The sequence below is a fragment of the Lissotriton helveticus genome, chromosome 2_1 (genome assembly GCF_964261635.1).
Source record: "Lissotriton helveticus chromosome 2_1, aLisHel1.1, whole genome shotgun sequence".
In the NCBI taxonomy this organism is placed as follows: Eukaryota; Metazoa; Chordata; class Amphibia; order Caudata; family Salamandridae; genus Lissotriton; species Lissotriton helveticus.
Genome location: NC_136059.1, coordinates 116781559 through 116798101, shown reverse-complemented (window position 1 = coordinate 116798101; position 16543 = coordinate 116781559).

Sequence of the window (16543 nt, the reverse complement as noted above, 5' to 3'; positions counted from 1 at the left end):
CGCACCCCATTCTTCATCTTACTTGGTGTCAAGGTCGGCGTCCGCACCGGATCCCGCGGCCGAACCAGTTGAGCAGGAGGGGCCGTCACTCTGTCCGCCTTGGGTCTCCCGTGCTTACTCTGCAAGAGACTACGACAAACATTACTCCATTCCCTCCACCCCGCTCTACCCCCTGCCATTGCTCAAACAACTCTCTCTCTTCTCTGCTCTTCTCTCCGTCGTTCAACTGGTGGGACGGGCCGCCCTCCACGGACTCCAGCCCTGTTGTCCCCCTGCGTTCATGCTTTAGGCCGCCCTCTACAGGCTCCAGCCTGCTCAGCCACGCTCTTTCCCTACACATGACCAGCAGCTCCCCCAGATCCACACTCTCCCTCCTCTGTCCTGTGTGCCACTCCTCTGGGTCCCAATTCGCACTGACGGACCTCTGCCACCCTCCTCCGGTGGCTGCATCGACCCTTCGGGTGGAGCTGGTGGGTACCTACTGCCCCGCCGCACTGTTCCACTCCAACCGAGGCATCACCCACCCTGTGCCCAAACCCCCCTCACCCCACCGACCCCAGCCAACCCTTACGAACCCCGGCCCTGCGGCCCCTCGTCCACCCCCATGCCTGATGCCTGACGCTGGGCCTCAAGAACCCCACCATCTCCCCCGAACACCTCCCTGTCACCCCTCCCACTGGCCCCTCCCCGTCTCCCTTGCTTTCAATCAGGACAGGTGAAAACCCCCTTGTTCCCCGGGGGGCGCGTCTCCGCTGCCCCTCCCCTTGCCTGAGTGCTCCACTGCTCCTTCCTCCTTCAGGCCCTTCTTTTTCCCACCCCTCTACTCACCTGCGTCACTCCCTGTACCCCTCCCGCCGTCTCCGGCTGGGCCTCCTTCACCAGACCCGCCCCGTACCGGTCACCCTTGGCCCTGAGCCCCACATCGCCTTCGGTTTTTGGGCAATTTTGTTACAGTGCCGATTTTGCAGCTATGCTGCAAAAACGGCCCTGTAACAAAACCAGCCCCCAGGGGACCAAAACCGGCCCCCACCCGTTCAGCCTACCGGGTGATTGCCCGGTTCCCTCTACGGCCAGCCCGGCCCTACCCCCGGGAGGCCGGCCTACCGCTGGTCGGCCACCCCCCCTCACCTCCCATAGCCCTATTCTCGCTGCTTGGATGCAATTGTCTGCAAGTAGTCCCTAAACAAAACTAACAAAGCCAGGCAACGCAATAAAACAGTACTTGGTCGGTGCTGCTTCTGATAAAATCGGAAGTGATGCATCTGAGCAACAGCCAACAGAAACAAAGATAACAGCAGCAATGCCAGACTTAAAAATCACAAGGGGCAGGAGAAATTCCACAGACTTTGAGCCAACATACAGATTACTGTAGGTCTCGCTCAGACAGCGCATGGTAAGCCGAGACCTAAAAATGACCATCCAGGCAGTCAGCCAGTCAGCCCACTTCACAGTGAGCCGCCCAGCCGTCCAGCTACTAAAAACGTTTTACTGCCATCTTTCCGTCATCATGCTCGAGAGTTTCATTGACACACAAAGTGCAATGATTACATCCCAGCTGACCGTTCTCCCTCTAGGGACAATCAAGTGAACTGCACTTGATCTGAGCCAAAAGGCCGAGAACCACATATTCACAAAACTGTGGGGCATATTGACAAGGAGGACGATAGGCGAATATCACCGCGTTAGCGGCCGCTTCCGGCCGCTAAGCGGCGATAATTCTATTGCCCTATTCACAAGCTGTCGCTAACAGCAGTTAGCGACAGCTTGTAGGCGATAGAGAGCGGTTTGGGGCCCGCTTTGCATGTCAGCGATATTTATCGCTAATGACATGCAAAGTGGGCGTACCCAACCCGTTAGCGACTGAAAGCAGTCGATAACGACGCTATCGCCTATTAGCAAGGCAGGCGTAGCGATGGAAATATTCACGCTAAGCGCGAATATCTCCAAAAACGAACGCCTGCCCAGACCAGTTCTTAGCCATGTTATCCAATGGAAGGTGGATAATATGGCTAAGAGCATTTTGTCGCTAATGCGTGAATATCGCTGTATTCTTAGCGATATTCACGCATTTCGCTGCTATTGCCTGGATTTTTATTGCTTTTGAGATAAACCTTGCTAATAGCAAATTATCTCAGCGATAAAAAACGGTGATGCGTGGCGATAAAAATACTGCCGCTAAGCCTACTTAGCAATAAATATCGCTATGTGTTGGTAATATGCCCCTGAATTTGGAGAGGATTATGCTGTGAGTTACTACGTTTTACTAAATTAGTGCCCTTCCATGTCTGGTGCTTTACAACAGTTTTAATGCTCTTATTAGAGTTTCACGTTGCTCAAATTCGTAGATGTCACTCATAGTTGTTGAATGTTTACACTGAAATTATGAAAATGTCACCCATAAGCTGTCTGAAACCTTGGCAGTTACGTATTTTCTACTCTCGTCATAGGCCAAAAATAGGTTCCACGCAGGCACAAACAGTCCCAGCCCCAGGGCTCGAGTGGGGGTACCACGCGGGTGGACGGCGTCCCCTCACTTATTTTACCGGGTAGACGCCGTCCCCCCTGCCAAACAGATGAACTTCACTCTTTGGTCTCTCTGGTTGGAATTCCGCTTAGCACGCAGTGGCCATGTGTGTGGCCAGCACAATTACTTTTATGGATTTGCATAGTAATTAAATTGCATTTGTCTAGAGAAGAAACATACAAAGGGGCAGATTTACAATAACTGGCGCATCCCTGCATAGCAGCAGGGATGCGCCAGGTATTGAGCGCCGCAGCTCTGCCACACTGGATGCACCGCATTTACTATGCGGTGCACCATGGGACAAAAACGGTACAGATGCGTCACGCATCTGTGCCGTAAAAGCGGTGCATTGTTGGAGTTGCCTCGCAAGCGCGATGCAGCTCCAGCAATGCTCTGAGGGGCTCTATCTCCACAATGCTGCGCCAATCCTTAAGCCTGCTTCAAGCAGGTGCAGGGTTTTGACCCAGCATGGGCCCAAAAGTGACTGAGTGAAATTTTGTAGATTTCACTCAGCCACTTTTAAGAGGCATTCCTGCGCCGGAACGCCTCCTTCTGGCGCAGGGCTTTACAACGTGACACATCTGGGAGACGCGTCACGTTGTAAATACCCCGCACCATGGCGCATTTTTTGCGCTACCGCTGCGTCAGAAAAGTGATGCAACGGCAGCGTATAAGAGGCGCAGGGGGCTTGTAAATCTGCCCCATAGTGTATCATACTGACCTGTGATATAGAATTAACCACGCGCTAGCTTCAAACATACAGTTTGTTTTCATTGAGCTGCCAGTGAGTAAAATCCAAACCGAGTGTGTGTGGAGGAGGAGGTTCGGGGATGCAAGGTCCTGCTTCCTCGGTCTACTTCTGCTAGATCTGTCAATCTTTACTTAAAAATCAAACTGAGGTTAAACGTCTCCTTTTCTAAAAGTGTCTGGGCCTCATTTATGAAAAGTGACGCATCGCTGCGTGAAAATAGCAATGCGTCACTTTTCATTGCGCCCTCCTCGCGACACCAATGTTAACGCGGGGTTTCTGGTTTCTAGTTACCTTACCAGATCCCAAATCAAGTCGACTGAATCGTTGGTACCTGTCATTGAGTAAAAGATAATCTACTACTAGGTTAGTCAATTAAGAACTTACACCACTCTAAATAACCAGTGACCAGTGATAAAGTTTAAAGATTTAATATAAAGCCAAAGATAACTGAAGATACAAACTTCTCAAGATAAGGTTTAAAAGGTATACTGGTATCACTATGAACATAAATTCTTTGAATAGTCTGAGTCTACAAAACAGAATAATAAGTACAAGTTCAAAAATCATTAGTGTTGCCAAAATGGATACAAGTTGCAACTTAAGAGTCATTACAGAAAAGAAAATTCAGGTTAGTCTGTCCCTGCACTAGACTAAGTGACATCCCTACTTAACAAGATCTTTACCCCAAAAGGTGTCAGCCGTGGTGTCTTCCTAAGAAGATCACGCACTTCTCTTTCTCTCTTCTGTAAATAGGTCTCTTGTGATCAGCCTATCTGCCTACCCCACCGCTCTCTTAGGCTTCCAAAATCATCTGCTCTAACCTCCTCCCGGGTCGCTTTCCCTAATACAAAATCACATTTCCAATAGGAACGCCCCTCGGGACGCCCCTCACGTGGTATCAAATTTGGCGGTAGACTCCATGATGGTACTCTTCAAGACCCTCGTTAAAGTTGACCTTGGTTCCCAGGCTTCTTCTCCAGCGCCGGTACCCCCTGAAATTCCTGAAGACTCCTACAGGCCTGCGCCAAGCGCCACTGAACAAAGCCCCATTCATTTCAACTGATTAAGACCCCTCGCACCTGCATACAGGCAATCCTACAGTGGGCCTCAAATTCCAGGCTCCACCATATCTATAGGTCGTAAAACATATGGAAAGCACAGTACTTGGCGCCTCTCGACTTCTTCTCTAACGAGCACATTGCAGATCAAAGGAACGACATTATCTGTTCGGGCCTACTTGATTTACATGCAGCGAGTCCCTGCACTCTGAAAACATTTAACTTGATTTAAACAGTATTCTTAACTAACACACGTTTCTATAATGCCTCACATCTATAAAACATATATTTCAGTACTAAATTCAATAATACCTTTAAATGAACAATGTCAACCCCACCTCACATTATTTTAGCAGCACGTTTAGATTTACTGTGAATTGCCATAAGGCCTACACATTTCAACTGGTTTGCAAGACTCTATTTTCCTCTTACATGATCACTTTAACATGAGAACGTGAGGGTTTCATATTCATTACAGCATTTCTACATTAGTCTTCACATTGCTATGATTATTGTTACCCTACTTCAACACTCTATACATTTCACTACTGTATATAAGACACTCTTGTGCAAAGTATATTTAAACTAACTACGTGCTTGTAAATATGGTGCTCTTATACATTTTTCAGATTTGTGCTCTCTCAGTCCCCCCTTTGATGACTTTCAGGAGTCATCACCATCAAGACACCATCTCTAACATGTAGGACTCTTCAAAGTGAAGTCATGGCAGTACCACTTCTTTTCATCGTCTCCAATGCCTTCAAACTCTTATATTGCGTATCTTGCATCGCTGTCAACCTTTTCTCCTGTTCTCTCATAGATCTCTGCAACCTGTTTGCTTTATACCATTGGTACAAACGCACCAATCCCCACAAAGTGATTACACAAATCACAATTATGATGATGGGTTTCAGTATGTACCAAACGATACCCTTTCCTAGGTTGGCAAACCAACCTCCAACTTTACCCATTCCATGACCTACTTTTTCCCACACGTTTATTTTTGTCAGATCCTCAATTTCGTGGTGAATTGCAGTGATGTTTCGTATATACTTTTCTAAAGGTTTTGAATTGTCCGGAATGTAAGTGCAGCATTCCTGGACCTTCAAAGCCTTACAAACTCCTCCCTCTTTAGCTAACAGAACGTCTAGAGCAAGTCGGTTCTGAAGAACCATTGCCCTTATCGATTGCATCTCACCCTCCACCAGCATTAATGATCTAGCAGTACTGGCAGATAATCTATCTACGACTGTAGCCAATCTTCTAATTTTGATGTCATTCAGTATCACTCCCAAGATAGGGAACGCAGCACCAAATACATCCCCAATTACTTCTGCTGCACCTAGCCCTCTCTTCCTCTAGTTGGTATTCCTCTCTTTGTCGTTTCTAAATTCTCAACATGATATATTTTGGGGAAGACAATTGCTAGATAGCATGATCCGTACCAATTATCTGGTAGCTTCACATATGCATTTCTTCCACATACAAAATATACATTTGGAATTGCTTGCATCTCTTTCAGAAAATCTTTGGAGTAGTACTCCAATTGGAAAGCATGTTCACAACTGACTTGACCTACATACAGATTCTCATAATAGGAGTAACTCCTGTGAATGCACAGTTTCCCCCATTTCTCCTTGTCTAAAGCAATTGGACCAAAGCTACCCTTTCTTTGATGTATCCTTTCTTCCTTGGTCCAATCTGTTTCCCATTGTCCTGAAGCCTTTAGAATCTTCTGCCTCCTGTATCTAGTATCTACCTGCCCTATAAACTTTTTCTCAATTTCTGACACTTGACAAGTCAGATTATTTCTTCGGGCATGTGAAGTATCTAACGTCTTCCATGGAATGAACCATTTGTGTAGTCTGTCTTCGCTCTTGTAATAGTCCCACTTGTTCAGATGCTTGTAATTTGGGACCTCTGGCAATGTCGAGTCAAAATTCGAGAAATAATACTCGAACCCATCTCGTCCATAGAATATGCTTAACAACAAACTACATGTGATTCCATATGTCAATGGAAGATGATGGTATCTGATACCCTCATCCACCGAAGCTGGTAATTGCATACAAACGTAGCAATTCTTCGCCTCCATGACATCAATGTATTCGTAAAGCAATTTGGCATAAGCATTTGACCTGAAGTTCCCCTGTGATTCATCTGTATGTAACCTTTTAATTTCCGCGTCTAACAAAGCTTTGTCTTTATCATTTATGTTTCCCTTATTATTAACAGTCATTGTTCTCTGTGTTGACACTCCCTTGACTTCCTTGACTGCAGTTGCATCTCTCTCATGTCCCACTATGTATGAGACAGTAACCACCAAAACTATTAGTGAAATCACCACCCCTAAAAGTGTGCCAACTATACATTTTGCCCTGCGGTTCGGGTTGCCGGCCTCCATGTCTTCAAACAGTGTAGTTTTGGGTGTTCTTCTAGCACCAGTTTCCTTCTCTCCGAACAAAGTCTCTCTTTTGAACAGCGTTTCTCTTTTGAACACCTGGAAGCTGACAGTTTACTCCGCAAACAACATTAGAGTCCTGTAGAAATAGACAATCCTAGCCCTTCTCCGTCCGCTAAAAGGAAGTCCCTACCATTTTCTTCTTCCACTCGGCGCTAGGTTATCTTGCAGCAACATTTACAAAGTTCTTTCCAAAATCTTTTATTAATCTGAAGCTATAAGTGTTCCAAGAAGTGACACTACGTCTTCATAGATGTCCATACGAAGAAGGATTCCCTCAAATATTGGGCAGTTCGTACAACAACATGGAAATTCGACTGTCTCTAGGATTATTCTCCTTATTTCACTCTGGACAAGTGGACGAACAAAGTGAAGAGTTAAAGTCTTTTCAATCTCCACTCCTGGTACTATCAGTTCTACATCCACAGTTACAAAGGGGTCCGTTCTGACCAAGATCACTTTCTTCACCTTCCCGGTTCTGCGCCCCCTTGAAGACATCAGCAACAAGGTATTAATCCAAGACAATTAGTGTTTCAAGAACTTCCACTACTCGTTCAAGCATTTCCAGTCGAAGAAGAGTTCCCTCCAATACTGGATATCGTGAACAGCAAACCGGAAAATCAACTGTCTCTAAAATCAATTTTCTTATTCCGCTCAGGAGAGGAGGATAGACGATGTTGAGTGTCAGCAACCTTTCGGTCTCCGCTCCCGGTAGCAGGAACCTTATTTGCACTGTGATGATCGGATCAGTTCTGATCAGGTTCACTTCCCTGACCCTCCCGGTTCTGTGTCCCACGGACATCTGCAACGAGGTAGGTCCAATCAGGAGTAGAGTACCTTCTGCTAGGCACTCGCACCCTTCTTGATCTTCTGGGACCCTCTTGGGCTTGATCCTGCGTATCTTCTTCCGGATCTGAGTCTTCGGATATAGGAGCAAGCGTTTCTTCTCGAGCAGACCTCAAGCTCAACCTCCTCTTTCTTTCTGGCCAGGTGGCTGCTCCACGCCTTGCTCTCCTATTTCTCGTCCTCACACTCGATTCCTGTTCGCTCTGGTACTGATCTGTGTCTGAGTCGTATTCACTGCAGCTCTCTCCTTCAGTTGCGTCTTCGGTCTCACTGCCGTCCTGCCTTCTTTCCTCTTCTGGATCAGATGCGTTCCCAACTTCTTCCGACACCCCCACAGCTTGACTGGTCCCCCCTTGGGATTCTTCTTCCACTGCTGGACTTTCGTCTGGGAGAGGAGCTGTTTCTTCTAGAGGTGCTGGAACTCTTCAAGTATGGGATGCATGGATCCAATTGGGCAGCCCTCCGCACTTCACCGCGGTATTCGTGATCAGGATTACCTGAAAGGGCCCACGCCAACGTACATCTAGGCAGTTCTTCCGGACGTGCTTCTTGACCAGCACCCAATCCCCTGGGCTCAGATCATGACACAGATTCCTTGATGATGGAACTTCCGCCTCCCGCACCTGAAGGGACACAGAATGGATGGCGTCAGACAGTCCCTTACAATAATCCGAGATCAGATCATCTGTGATATTCAATAGGGCAGCAGTTGGAACTGTAGGAAGTCTCATGGCCCTCCCCATCAGAATCTCATGTGGAGAGAGACCTGTCCTCCTGTCAGGTGTGCTGCGCATACTCATGAGCACTAAAGGAAGAGCATCTGGCCAACTCAAAGATGTGGATGAACAAACTTTAGCTAGTCGACTCTTCAGAGTGCCATTTACTTGTTCCACAATCCCTGAGGCTTCTGGCCGATAACTACAATGTAGTTTTTGATCGATCTTTAATGCAGAGCACAACATCTTCACAATTTCACTGTTAAAATGTTTTCCTCTGTCCGATTCCAGAGAGGCAGGCACCCCGAAGCGTGGTATCAACTCCCTGAGCAACAGTTTGGCTACTGTGAGTGTATCGCACCTGCGTGTAGGGTATGCTTCAACCCACCTGGAAAATATGCATACAACCACCAAAACATACCGAAGGCGGTTGATTTTTGGCATTTCAATAAAGTCCAATTGCATTCTATTGAAAGGCCCCCCAGGCCTCCCAATGTGACTCAGTGTAACTGGTGTTCTTTTCCCTATGTTTAATTGTTGGCAGGTAACACATCGCTTACACACTGATTCTGCTGCTATCCTAAATTTAGGGCAATACCAAGTCTGCCTAAACACTCTCAGCATAGCGTCTCTTCCTAGGTGTACTGGACCATGTATTTGCCTTGCCATGGGATTCGCTAGTTCCTCAGGTAACACAGCCCTCCCATCTGCTGAAATCCAAAAATCCATCTCGCTTCTCACGCAACCTGCTATTTCCCATGCCTTTTTCTCTGCTTCAGGTGCGTTCTCCTGCATCACTCTTAAATCCTCCCAATTGTCTACAGTTTCCAACATCATACTCAATTCTGTCTTCTCTTCCGCCCCATCTATTTCCACCTTTGAGAAGGAATAGTCCTGCTCCGCACAATAGCTGGCGACTTCATCAGCATATAGGTTACCTTGTGACACGAAATCTGTATTCTTAGTATGAGCTACACACTTTACAATCGCAATGGCGGCTGGACCTTGCAATGCTTCCAACAACAGCCGCACAAATTCTCCATTTCGAATGGGCGAACCAGAAGAGGTCATGTAACCTCTCTGAGACCACAATTGCCCGAAATCGTGAACCACACCGAAACCATATTGGCTGTCAGTGTATATGGTGACTCTCTTTCCATTTCCTGCTATGCAGGCACGAGTTAGGGCAATGATTTCTGCTACCTGTGCGGAATGTACTCCTTCCAGGCAAGCGGCTTCCACAACTCCAGTAATGGTACAAACAGCATAAGCTGCTCTCAATCGACCAGTATCGTCTCTTAAACATGAGCCATCGACAAAGTAAATCTCATCAGGGTCAGACAACGGCTCATCCACAATATCTGGCCTGGGCTTCGTGCATAGTTCAGTCACATCAAGGCAATCGTGGTCTTCACATTCTTCGCCTTCTATCACAGTAGGTAGTGGCATCAATGTAGCAGGATTCAAAACAGAGCATCTCTTAAGGGTCACGTTCTCCGCAGCAAGGATAACTTGCTCGTAGCGCGTGAGCCTGCTATTGGTCAGATGCTGAGTCTTGGTCCTGGTCATTAACAATTCTACAGAATGTGGTACATACACCACTAACTGGTGTCCCATCACAATACTTTCACACCTCTCAATGCTGACACTCGTTGCAGCAACGGATTTGAGACATCCGGGCAACGCTGCGGCTACCGGATCTAATGTAGCCGAAAAGTAGGCAACTGGTCTACGGGCATTTCCATGGGTCTGTGCCAAGACTGACAAAGCACATCCCTCTCTCTCACAGCAGTAAAGTGAAAAAGATTTCTCGTAATCGGGCATCCCCAGAGCCGGAGCACGACACAAATCGTCCCTCAGCTGCAGGAATGCCACTAGGCATTCATCGTCCCATGGTACCGGATCACTCACCTCCTTGTGCGTCAGTTTCTGTAAGGGTTTTGCTTTCAGTGAAAAGTTAACTATCCACTGTCGACAATAACCAACCATTCCTAGAAACATCCTAACTTCTCTCTGAGTCGTAGGCGCATTCATTTTCATTATCGCCTCAATCCTGTCTGGAGACACCTTACGTTTTCCCTTTTCTAACCGGTGTCCCAAATACTGCACTTCGGTCAGACAGTACTGTAACTTGCTCGGAGATACCTTATGTCCATTTTCAGCTAAATGGTTCAACAAGGCAATGGAATCTATTTTACAAGCTTCCTCAGTTTCTGACGCAACAAGTAGGTCATCTATGTACTGGACCAGAACCGAATTCTGCGGCAGTACTAGATTTTCAAGATTCTTCTTCAACAACTGGTTGAAGATTGATGGACTGTCTGTGAATCCTTGTGGGATTCGACACCATGTTAAGACGCGATCTTCCATTTTAAAAGCGAAAAGGTACCTGCTCTCTTCATCCAATGGGATTGAAAAGAAGGCCTGGCAAATATCTATCACTGTGAACCATTCTGCTTGGCATGGTATCTGAAACAGTATCACTGATGGATTCGGTACCACTGGACAACATGAAACAACTATATTGTTAATTTTCCGGAGGTCCTGAACTATTCTAAATTTCCCACTATGTTTCTGCAAACCCATAATCGGGGAGTTACAAGGACTTCCCATGATTTCTTTTAGTATTCCCTGCTGAATCATTGACTCGATCACAGGCTTTATTCCTGCAATCGTTTCCTGGGACAATTTGTGTTGCGGTGTTCTGGGAAACTCGGCACTTGGCTTTACCATGATTTTTACTGGTTCTACCCCTTTAATCAATCCTATTTCCTCACCCGTGAAATCCCATACTTCTGACGCCACTTCATCTCGCAGGTCCTGGGGAAGATCTTCCACAGTCAGAGTAGGATATAGTTCTATACAAGATTTGGAATTGGCTACCTTAAAGGTAGCGTCATCATCTGTAGTCTGTACCTCCACCCCTTGCGGGGTGCAGTATATTGTGCAGTTCAATTTGCACAACAGATCCCTTCCTAACAGACATACCGGACTCGAATCACATACCACAAACTGATGTTCATTCATATGGTTTCCTATTTTCACAGACACTGGTTCAGTCAGAGGACTAGTCATCCTTTTGTTTGCAACTCCTACCACTTGAATTGTTTCCCCTGACATCGGTAAATCTGGAACCACCACTGATCTCAACGTTGATCGAGTAGCTCCAGTATCCACCAAGAACGTTGTGGGACATCCCGCCAATTCAGCCTCTACAAATGGCCCCCTTTGATCCACCTCTAGGACTGCCCCGAGGGTACAGTCCTCTTCCTTACTCACACGCTGTCCTGTCAATGGGTCAACATAATAACACTTTTCTTCCTCGATAAAGAGAGGCATTTGTTTAAAGACCTTTCCCCCTGACGCTATTTTCGGGGCCTGTGGGAACTGAGCTCTCGGAGCCGAAGTCCCCCCTTTGATCCCCTTACTTCCTGGGACTGTTGCCTTTTGAGCTGGAACCTCTTGAACTTGCTCCTCTAATTCCAGCTCTCCATTTTCAGGGTTAAAGGGACACTCGCGTCGCCAATGTCCCACCTGGTGACACAAATGGCACTTTGTCGTTTTCTTTAAAGTGGCAAAGTCTACCCTAGGTCTCTGGCCTTCTTCATTATCCTTGTTCGACCATTTGGCTTTCGTCCCATCCCCTGCTTCTGTTGTCCACCCTTCCCTGCTGACTGCATCTGCACTACCATCAACTTCTCCTTTAGATTCTTTGCTTTAGAATCTATTTCGTCACTGCAATATCTCGCATATCGCAGGATCTCATCTAGTGGTTTGTTTTGCCAACAGATTAAATGTTGTTGAATCATCAAACAAATATCTGGTCTCAGCCCCAAAACGAACTTTGACACAAACTGCCCTATGTCTTTGGGATCCATTACATCGAGTCCACTATACTGTTTGAATATTTTCAGTAATCTCTCATAAAACTCGTGAACTGTCTCTTTGGGTTCCTGCCTTGTTCGGTCTATTTTTACCCAATCTATATCTTGTGGAGGCACTTTATCCTTTAACCAGGCTATTACCCTTTCGTACTTCTCCATGACACTGTCCGATGGTCCATTAGTTCTAGCATTCCTCTCAGGCTCTGCATTTGGCCACTGGACACTAATCTTGCACGTTACCCACAAATCCCCTGGAACCACAATGTCGAACAAGGTGTTCAAATCAATCCACAATACTTTGGAGATCTTTACAAACCTTTCTACCTGCTTATACCACTCAACTGGGTTTTCCCTCAGTTTCGGAAACGAGTTGGTAAATGCAGCCAAATCTCCCCTACTCCATGGTACATGTACATAGTTCCCATTTGATATCTCTCGCAAAGGGAATGCCTCCATCTGCATTACCCTTCCCTCGGGGGTCATCACATTTGTACTTCGTCTAACTGTGCCCTTTTTCGACCACCTTTCCTCCCATTTGTCCAGTTCTCTCCACACTCTTATTCCTGATACCAACTCTCTTATGTGTGTTTTTTATCCAGTAGTTCTCTTCTCATCTAGGTCTTGGTCTGAGTACTGCAATCTGTGGTTACTCTGCAATGCCCTTGTCCTAGATAAATCTACGGCATACCTGTCTGCCAAATTAGTCAGTTTCTCATGAATCACTCTAGCCTTCCTAGTAGTATCCTTCGCTATGAACAGCAGCTCATCTTGTTCGTACAAATCAATCCTTTCTAAAGGCACCGACCCTTCTATAATCTCGTCTAGATCGGATTTTAGACTGGAGACATCAAGCCTTTTAACCTTTATTGCAGCTTTTAGTACTTCGGCTCCAGGTGCTCCTTCCGCATCTCTCCCATCCCAGCTCCTAGCCCTGCGCCTAAGCACTGGTGAGTTATGGGGAGTCCTCCCATGCTCCCATCTCTCTAGGTCCCATGCCCTTCCATCTTCTCGGGGTGGATGGTGAAACACTCCTTCACGCCTCATAGCCCCACGTTCCCCATACTGTCTAGTTTCACGGGATACATGGTAAGGTATTCCGTTACTCCCTCCTTCTTCCTCATGCATCTGTGACCTCAGATCACTCGATGTATGGCGTGACCTTTCACTGTCCCCTCTTTGCCAGTGCTGTACTCTTTCCCCAGGTGCGTGATGAGTGCACCTAAACTTATCCCTGTACTCTTGTGTTCTTCGGTCTCCCTCGATTTGCATGAGACGAGACATCTCCCCACACCCTATACTCCTACCATTCTGCTCCTGTTGTTCCCTCTCATTCATAGAACATGTAACTCCTCTATTCTCCTGACTTTGACCTTCTCGGCCCTGACTGCTTTCGCTAGCCCCGCAATGAGATACAGTCCTGTTACCTCGGCTTTCCCACTCGGGTTCTGTTCTTACCCTATTACTCGGGGTTACTGCGGACCCATCCCATTCTCTCAAGTCAGCCCTTAATTCCGTATAGGGTTTTGGCCGTGGTCCCCTCAGGTCCATCGGTCCTCTCTGACCTCCCTGTCCTGTGTTGGGACCCACAGTCGTATCAAATGGGGTGTTCCACGTTACCGATCCTGGCAATTGCTTCCATGCATTTGTCGTGTTATTCCTCCTTTCCATCTCTATCCTTTCTCTATCTAACCGTGCCTGCTCTTCTCCTTTCCCATGATCTGGATTGTAAATCGACACTATAGGTCCTATAGTAACAGGTACTTGAAGAGCATCCGGTAATCCAAAAGACTCAACCTTTTCGGTGTTTGGCGTCTTTTGTACCACAAACCTTCCCACTACACTCTGTACTGTGTTATTTTGAGGTGTCTCCTCGCCTTTAATAGGTGTCCATTCCGATATAGGGAGTGGTGTAAACCCCTCTATGGCAGTCCCATCTTCCCTTGCAAGCCCTCTATCTTCAATTTCCCCAACTCTCGGAGGAGGTCTGTCTATCAACAATCTGTTTATCACATTGTCCTCCGACTCGCTCTCCTCATCCTCTTCCATGAGGTTCTTCCCACCTACCACCTCCCTCATTGGATACAACTTCTCTACCTCAATAGCCTGTACCCTCCATCTCTTTGCTTCCTCATCCCATTTAGAATCTCGCACTGCTCTTACCGATCGAGTCAATCTTTGTTGACGCCTGTTCAAATTTCTATCGCGTGCCGCCCTAATCCATGCATTAAGGGCCTCAAACTGGGTTGGTCTAGGTGAGGGTTTCAATGAGGACATGGTTGCTTTTAGCCGATGTAACACCTCTAACTTAAACGTCCCGTACTTCGGGAACTGCATTTCCTCATTTCCTTCCGTAAGCTTATTCCAAGCCCCAATCCACAATATCGTATGCAACCCCACATTCGCTGCCATATAATGAGCTGGTGTACCCTCCGGCGGTGCCTCTTCCCCGTAATAATGTTCACTTCTTTTTCTTTTAAAAATCCCTTTCAAGCACTTAAAGCACTTCATGATTTCTCTTTTCTCCGCGTTTGTTTACTTCCTGATGACAATCTACCAATCACAGCTCTGTTCCCGCTAACTGGCCTATCCGAGCGCGGCTTCTCACTGACGTCGCCCCAGCCGCCCAATCGCGTCGCGGCTCTTGCCGACGTCACACCAACCGTCCTATCGCGTCGTGGCTCTTCACTCTCCACCCTATCTCAGCGCGGCTCTTTCTGACGTCACTCGTCCCCCTTCGCAGCAGTTCCCCTCCTTCTTCAGCTCGTCTCCTCGGTCATGCGTGCATCCCATTCATACTCTGAAAAATGATTACTTCTGTCCAAGCGATCACCTTTCTTGACTGTACGCCCACAGTCTTTCTGTAGTTGTCCCCTTAACTTGACGACATGTCTTTCCGTTTACTTCCAGACAATCGCCTTCTCTGATAGGTTACTCACACACAGTAACTTCCGACCAGCGTCCGTTACTCATACGCTCACTCTTACACTCCCCCTATCTCGGTCCCACGGCGGTCAATGGTACCTCATGACTTCCGTACTATGGTCGACAACTACTCTGGATGTTCGATACACCCAAAACCACTTAAGCTCTGGCCTGAACTTAATATTCACCGGTTCACCCGTTTACCAGGTGGCCAGTTCACCAGGTTGCGCGCGCTCACAACCTTCTCACAATCACGCTACAGGCATTCAACTCCGCAAGACATTACACTACAATTACAACACAAAACACCGCAATCTGTTCACGCATGACCCTTGTTATACTCACTCTCCTCCGATACTGCTGCTTTTCTCGCCCCGTCTGCACCTTCGGCGCACGATTCTTCCGCTGCTCGTCTCTCGATGTCTAGGGGCCTTGGGGTAAACTAACCTCTCTAGATTACCTTCCTCAAGAAGATAACCATCCTCACTCTGCTACCAACTGTTAACGCGGGGTTTCTGGTTTCTAGTTACCTTACCAGATCCCAAATCAAGTCGACTGAATCGTTGGTACATGTCATTGAGTAAAAGATAATCTACTACGAGGTTAGTCAATTAAGAACTTACACCACTCTAAATAACCGTGACCAGTGATAAAGTTTAAAGATTTAATATAAAGCCAAAGATAACTGAAGATACAAACTTCTCAAGATAAGGTTTAAAAGGTATACTGGTATCACTATGAACATAAATTCTTTGAATAGTCTGAATCTACAAAACAGAATAATAAGTACAAGTTCAAAAATCATTAGTGTTGCCAAAATGGATACAAGTTGCAACTTAAGAGTCATTACAGAAAAGAAAATTCAGGTTAGTCTGTCCCTGCACTAGACTAAGTGACATTCCTACTTAACAAGATCTTTACCCCAAAAGGTGTCAGCCGTGGTGTCTTCCTAAGAAGATCACGCACTTCTCTTTCTCTCTTCTGTAAATAGGTCTCTTGTGATCAGCCTATCTGCCTACCCCACCGCTCTCTTAGGCTTCCAAAATCATCTGCTCTAACCTCCTCCCGGGTCGCTTTCCCTAATACAAAATCACATTTCCAATAGGAACGCCCCTCGGGACGCCCCTCACGTGGTATCAAATTTGGCGGTAGACTCCATGATGGTACTCTTCAAGACCCTCGTTAAAGTTGACCTTGGTTCCCAGGCTTCTTCTCCAGCGCCGGTACCCCCTGAAATTCCTGAAGACTCCTACAGGCCTGCGCCAAGCGCCACTGAACAAAGCCCCATTCATTTCAACTGATTAAGACCCCTCGCACCTGCATACAGGCCGTCCTACAGTGGGCCTCAAATTCCAGGCTCCACCATATCTATAGGTCGTAA